A 6388-nucleotide genomic window follows, 5' to 3' on the forward strand; every position below is an offset into this window, starting at 1 on the left:
AAACTTCCTGCTTGCCGCTTCAAACAAATAAAACATATCGGCCCCATCCGGCGCCCTGCACTCAGATTTACGGGATATATTCTTATGGAAAAAGAAAAAAAATCTACAGTGCAACATTCATGTTTCCGTCTTCCTCGCGTATTAGAACGTGGAGTAATTGGCATGGTTTCTTTTATTGCGGTCAGCACTCGGGCACCGAAAACAGTTTTAGGTAGCTATTATACATGCTAATCTGGCCCGTAAGCAGCGTGAAATTTTTTGTCCAGTTTATGCTTGACAACAACAACAAAACAAAACTCAGTGCCTTCCACACTGTGAAGAAGGATGACCATGTGGGCCCTTAAATGGCGAATTGCAACTCCACCGCGGGTCGGCCCGTCATTGTACTATCTTCAGGAATTTTTTTCTACATGCGGACATGATAGTAGGGTAAGTAGCCCTTAAAAGTTTAGCTGTCAAAAAAAGAAAAAGGAATGGCGGCGCGATAGCTTAATAGTGGACATATGGCGTTGCAATGCACGCTGCTAAACTCGAGCTCACGGGTTCAAACCAGGTCGCGGAATTTGATGGGAACGAAAGGGAAAAACACTCGTGTATTTCTATTTATGTGCACGTTAAAGAACCCCAGGTGGTGAGAAGTAAACAGGATGCCTCATAAGCACATCGCCAGACGTAAAACGCTAAAATATGTTGAATTTAAAAAGAAGGTAGCTACGTCCTTTGCCTTTCTTCTAGGGGTGTAAGTGAAAGAAATTATTCTCGAGTCTTATTCCTGAGAAAAACATGTTATCTTACATTTCATACCTAAATGTAATGCCGTTCCCGATTGTACGTCCGCTCAACTAAGCAGCATGTATTATAAACGGCTGCTTTCAGTTATCCAGTGCACTATCGTAAGGACAATAAGGAAGCATTTAAAGGAACGGCATATGCCTCACATACACGTAGAGATATTTGTAGATCTGCTGTGTTCGTTGAAGAAAATAAGTGTGGTACCACATTGGGAACCCAGTTTTAATGGGTTGCAGTCTTGCAGACATGCTGAGACGTACTGTCAAATGTTTTCCTTGCCTGAATCAAGTTTGCAGATTTACAGGCTGTCCCAAAACGGGGCATTTATATTGAATGACAGCTAGGAACTTGTTCAGCTGAACCGGTTAGCACCCGTGCGTTAATTCTCCCAGGAAATGGTGCGCCTGTGCGCAACAGCCGCGATTCTCCAGCAGCACAATCATTCGGAATAAGAGTCCTCACTTACATCGGCCCCTCACCTTCGAGATTTCAAAAGTGCTGTTATTCATTGCATTCGAACGCAAACGGCTATTCAATAATTTTTAATAGTGAATTTTGAAGTCGAAAACAATCTTAATGGCTAATACCATTCGATAGACAATGTTTCTACTTCATTTCGCCTGCTGGCATGTTGAAGGAGATGGCCAGACAAGCCACAGAGATTACTTTGGTATATACTTCCCGGTCTCCCCGATTCAGTCTGAGTACATAGGCAATATCTTGTCCCTAACACTGTTGTTCATATTTACGTCCAATAATTGCCTTGATTCCTTTTCTCGGAAAGTCTATTGGTTCACCTGGGGGCTGGTGCAACTTTTAAAAGAAACACGCTTGTTCCGGTCAGGAGTTCTCACCTTTTCAATAAGTGCAGTTAGAATATTTGATAAGTGTTCTCTTACATACACGTCGTGGATATATACGTCAGTGTACCCTTAGATATACCTAGAATGCATTAGATGCATTGGCCATCTGCATCTCTTCGCGCCACAGAGTTAATAAACCTGGTTTATTTCACTATAATATTGTTTTCCTTGATCATTGTCCATGATCAATACTCCACCAGCAAGAAGCGCGCGTAAAATGATACGATATAAATAAAATTTTCTTACGTAGCTTCACGTTGCAGATAGGCGGCTTTTGTGGCAAAAATAACGTGTTACTTTTAAAAAAAACAGTGTTAAAAGTAGCAGTTTACCTGGCTAAAACTACAATTGATACAGGCCGACAAGAGTCGCGGGCGCACCAAAGCAAGTAAAACCATAAAACATTTTACTGCGCACTTTTTGCGAGAAAAACTGGGCGTCCGCCAGCGTCAGCGCAATGAAAGCGTGCTGGCTAGCAGACGACGCACTTGACGACAGCAACATTGAAGACGTCATGTTGTATAACCCATGCCTCAAATAAGCATACGTAGCAAAAAGGTGTCAGTATAAATTTGCAGTGGAAATAAAGCGCTATTATAAGAGCGTACGCGCGCAATCGGTCTCGGGGCCCGCAGCAAATTTTGTTGAATATGCCGCGAAACCCGTCTCCGCCCCGCTCCAGTTCGCGCGCAGCGCTCTCGCAAAATTTTTCTACACGCGGCGCCTCAGCGAGAGAGCGCCGTTCGGCCCAACGTTTCGGCCCACTCCGACCATAGTCTAGTACACTCTACTCAGTACTTCCTTGAGTGAGAAACTCAATGCTCTGAAAAAGAAAAGTCGCAATTTCGTCCGACAGACGAAGCATCATTGCGATATCAAATTAGTAGACAGCTATACAAAGCAAGGATAGTAGTTTTGTCGGCCATATAAACTTGGAAACATAAGCTTACCAACTGAATTAACAAGCATGGCATAGCATGGCGTCAGCGCGCACAAATAACATGAACACATCACACTCGATGAGCGCGTACACTCGCTGTCAAAACGCTGGTGTGTGCAAGCGCGGCAGCAGCAGCGAGCGAAGTGACCTCCGTCCTGTCAATACCTTCCAACGCACGAGCCGCGAGAACACAGCGCGCACAGAGGCATGAACCGTCTGCAGTCTCGAGATACGGTGCGCGCGACCGTGCGAATTGTACGCACTTGTTGGCGGAGTCGGAAGCACCCCCCTCCCTCCCGCGCTGCCTCCCCGCTTTCCTCCCTATAGCGCGCGAGATGGAGCTGCGATCGTTAGGTCCCCTTGCGCCAGGTCGCGCACAACACCGCCCCCCCCCCCATCCCCCACAGCTTTTCGCGCGACAGAAGACGGCACGTTTGCTCCCCGCTTTCCTCCGCGCATGCCAGATTGAGCCGTGATCGTGGGCTTCTCTCGCATATACAGCATATGATGCGCGGCGATGGTGTTATCGCCCTTGGACTTCATACGGGACATCACGGCAACTGCCAAAATGCGCCTGGAGAGTCAATATAATTTCTATCGTAATAAAATTGAAAATCTGAAGCTATACAGGGTTCACAGCTAACTTTAGCCATAGCTAAAAATATGTGAATGCCACGTAACTGAACAGAACCAAGGTAATGTTTTCTGTCACTTGGAGATATTCAGATTTCTTTTCATTCCACTCAATTAGATAACTAGTCATAATTAATCAACTTCTCAAATGTTATAATTAGATGAAAAGTGTCAATGAGAAAATTGTAGAGCAACATGAAAAACTCTCGATGCAGCTTTCTATTGCTCAATACGTGCTACGTAAAAGTGTTTTTCCGAGGGTGAAATAAGTCCGCAAATGCACGCAAGATTGCCGCGTGACTGGCCACTGGAGGCACTACGCGTGTATTCGCGGCTTAATTCGCGGGATTCTTTCACGCTCGGGAAAACACTGGCTAAAGTTAGCTGGGATACCTCGTATAATGCCTTGGCTACATATTCATATTTGCAAAATATGGTTAAAATTGGGCAGTATTTCAATTTTACAGCTTACTATTGCTACTAAATAGGGTTTCAAACATTTTTTTATTGAGCTGCCTTTTAGTGTTAGGTTTTGAGATCGAAGCATCATTGCGATGAGCAAGTTTTGAGCTTTGTTTAGATTGTTTATTTTAGAAGCTCATCAAATTCTGAGAGATGGTTTTCGCACGCATAAATTTTTGAAACTTTGTCCTCTCAATATTCTGTTATTTCTTTTTAAGCAAACAGGCATTGCTTTTTTTGTTTGTTTGAGATACGCTCGCAACATCTAGTCTAGGTTATTTGTTAGAAGCTTGTAGAGGTGCGCTTGAGTATCGGTTCATTTTTCGGAAGTGGTCACGAGATTTTTTCTTTCGATGGTAAAACGCGTTATTTGGTGGATCCATTGTTTAACTGCACAATTTTAGAAAGTGTTTGTACCGTTTCTTTAAGGCGTGTCTTTCCCACACACAGAGAAGCAAAGCGTTGGTGCGTGTACCACACGTGTATTCATAAGATGACTGCGTTATCGCTTGGAGCGTGCACGGTAGTATTTAGAAATGAGGTGGAATCTTGAGCGCCTATTTTACGCAACATTTTTGGGTTATTTCTTTGGTGCTTTAGTGCAGGTCCTTTGTGGACAAGAGAAGGAAAATGTTACTGTGTGAATTACACGAATGTGGAAGATTTGCGGAGCCTTATTCGGAACATGTGGATTGTTTTGAGAAGGAAGCTTTGTCGTCATGACCTGTGTTTGTCTCGCCAGACTTTCGCAGAGAATTCATTCTCTAGTGTGACGCCAGCAACCGTGGTCTAGGTGTCGTCCTTGCCCAACTTAACGAACATGGTGAAAAACATCCTGTGCTATACCTCAGTCAAAAACTGACACTGCGAGAAGAGGCGTTTAGCACCTCAGAGAAAAAGTATTTGCGCATAGTATTGACCATTCGAAAGCTAGGATGCTATATTCAAGGTACGAAATTCACGGTCGAGAGCAACCATTGCCCTCTTGCATGGCTGAAGCAAATGTCACGAAAAGACAGGAGACTGCTCAAATGGAGTCTCATTTTGCAGGAATACAACTTTGAGGTCCAGTATACGAAAGGGAGCCGGAATAAGTATAGAGACGGTCTGAGCCGGGGATTTCAACCAATTAAACCAGGGCAATAAAAAAAATGTGTTCTGTACGTATCGCTATCAACATTATTGAGATAGGCAAAAGATTTGTCTTCCCAAGAAATGACCGTGACAGAAAAAAAGAGAGAGAGAGGGACAGAACTTTGTAAAGCGATGCGGGGATCACAGCGGTCCAGTAGGCATGTCACTTGTGTATCCTTGGGAAGAACTCTGCTATGACACTGCAGTGGGTCCTTGGCCATCACTTCGGAAGGGAGCCTCGACGCTTCGGGCAACCTGACAGCTGGTCACCCTCAGATGGAATCTCTTGGCGGTGGAGGGGTCTGTTACGTCTCAACACAGCCAAGGGAATTAATTAGACGTTTACCATGAGGGAACCCCCCCCCCCCCCCTTAATTCATCAGTGCCCATCCAGAAGTCAGTGCAGCATTGATTGACACCGACAGTTGACAGATCAACAAAGCACCCCTCTAACTGGACCTGACAACCTGAACTAATTGATGAATAGGGCCAATTTTGAACGCGCTATCGTGGGAACGGCTTAGACCTCGGATTCCGAGGTTGCTAAATATGCGGAGGTGAAGGTGCAACATTGGAGGCGGAGTTCAGCGGAGCGGTACGATATCATGGTCGGGATTCCCTAGTCTAGTCACCTATGGAAGACAACAGTATTAAAAGCCGAGACCTTTGCTGTAGTGAGGTGGGGCTGACATGTCCTGATGTGAACTAAGATGTTTTAATATGTTCCTGCATGGAGTGGGCTTCCGTATCTGGAGCCAGTGTAAATAGTGTAAAATAAACCCTTTTTCCTTCATTCGTAACTACCGGACACATTCGTCGATAAACACCACTTCGAGCTGCAACTATCTATCTTGCTACGGTGCGAAGCAAAACAAAGACACGAATACATTCAGTTTGAAGGTTTTATTATTTCTCTAAACCTTAATTCATCTGTTGAAGCAACAATGTCTGGTTCATGTTCAGTGCCACTCCACAGTATTGCATAGAGTTCTTTGTTCTGTCTTCCACTCCTCATGGAAGTTGAATGCGGCAGCCTGTCTTGATCGAGTTGAAATGTAATGTTCACTTTGCACTTTCACATGGGCACACTGGTGTTGCTGGTTGCATGCAGCTAAATAAGATGCCTTGAATAAGGCACAAGAATATCGTTAAGTGTACATGCCGCAGATAGATTTGCTGGCTTATGATCATGAGACGGGCCTTCGGGCCACCCTTACCACTTCCCATCTCTGTAAAGCGCTTTACCAAGCTTTTTTTTCTTTTTTGCCCACGTGATGAATAGCTAGTGTCTAAAAGCTGCTTGACGTTCACGAGAGCAGACGAAACCGAGCAAGCGTTACTCGAAATAACTGCTGTTGCTTTGAATAATTTTAAGTCACATGCCACCGTGAGTGAAGTCGCAGGACGGCTAACTATGTAGGTGCGCTTGCGCAATTGGCGTCGACTCTCCAAACTGGAGCGCGGCGCCCGCGAGGAGAAGGGCACAGGGCATTTTGTTTGAGATTTCAGCTCTTTTCACGGTATGCAGTCATGTAATACTTCACAAGCATGATTGTTGGCATGC

The sequence above is a fragment of the Dermacentor variabilis genome, chromosome 1, assembly GCF_050947875.1.
Source record: "Dermacentor variabilis isolate Ectoservices chromosome 1, ASM5094787v1, whole genome shotgun sequence".
Taxonomy (NCBI): domain Eukaryota; kingdom Metazoa; phylum Arthropoda; class Arachnida; order Ixodida; family Ixodidae; genus Dermacentor; species Dermacentor variabilis.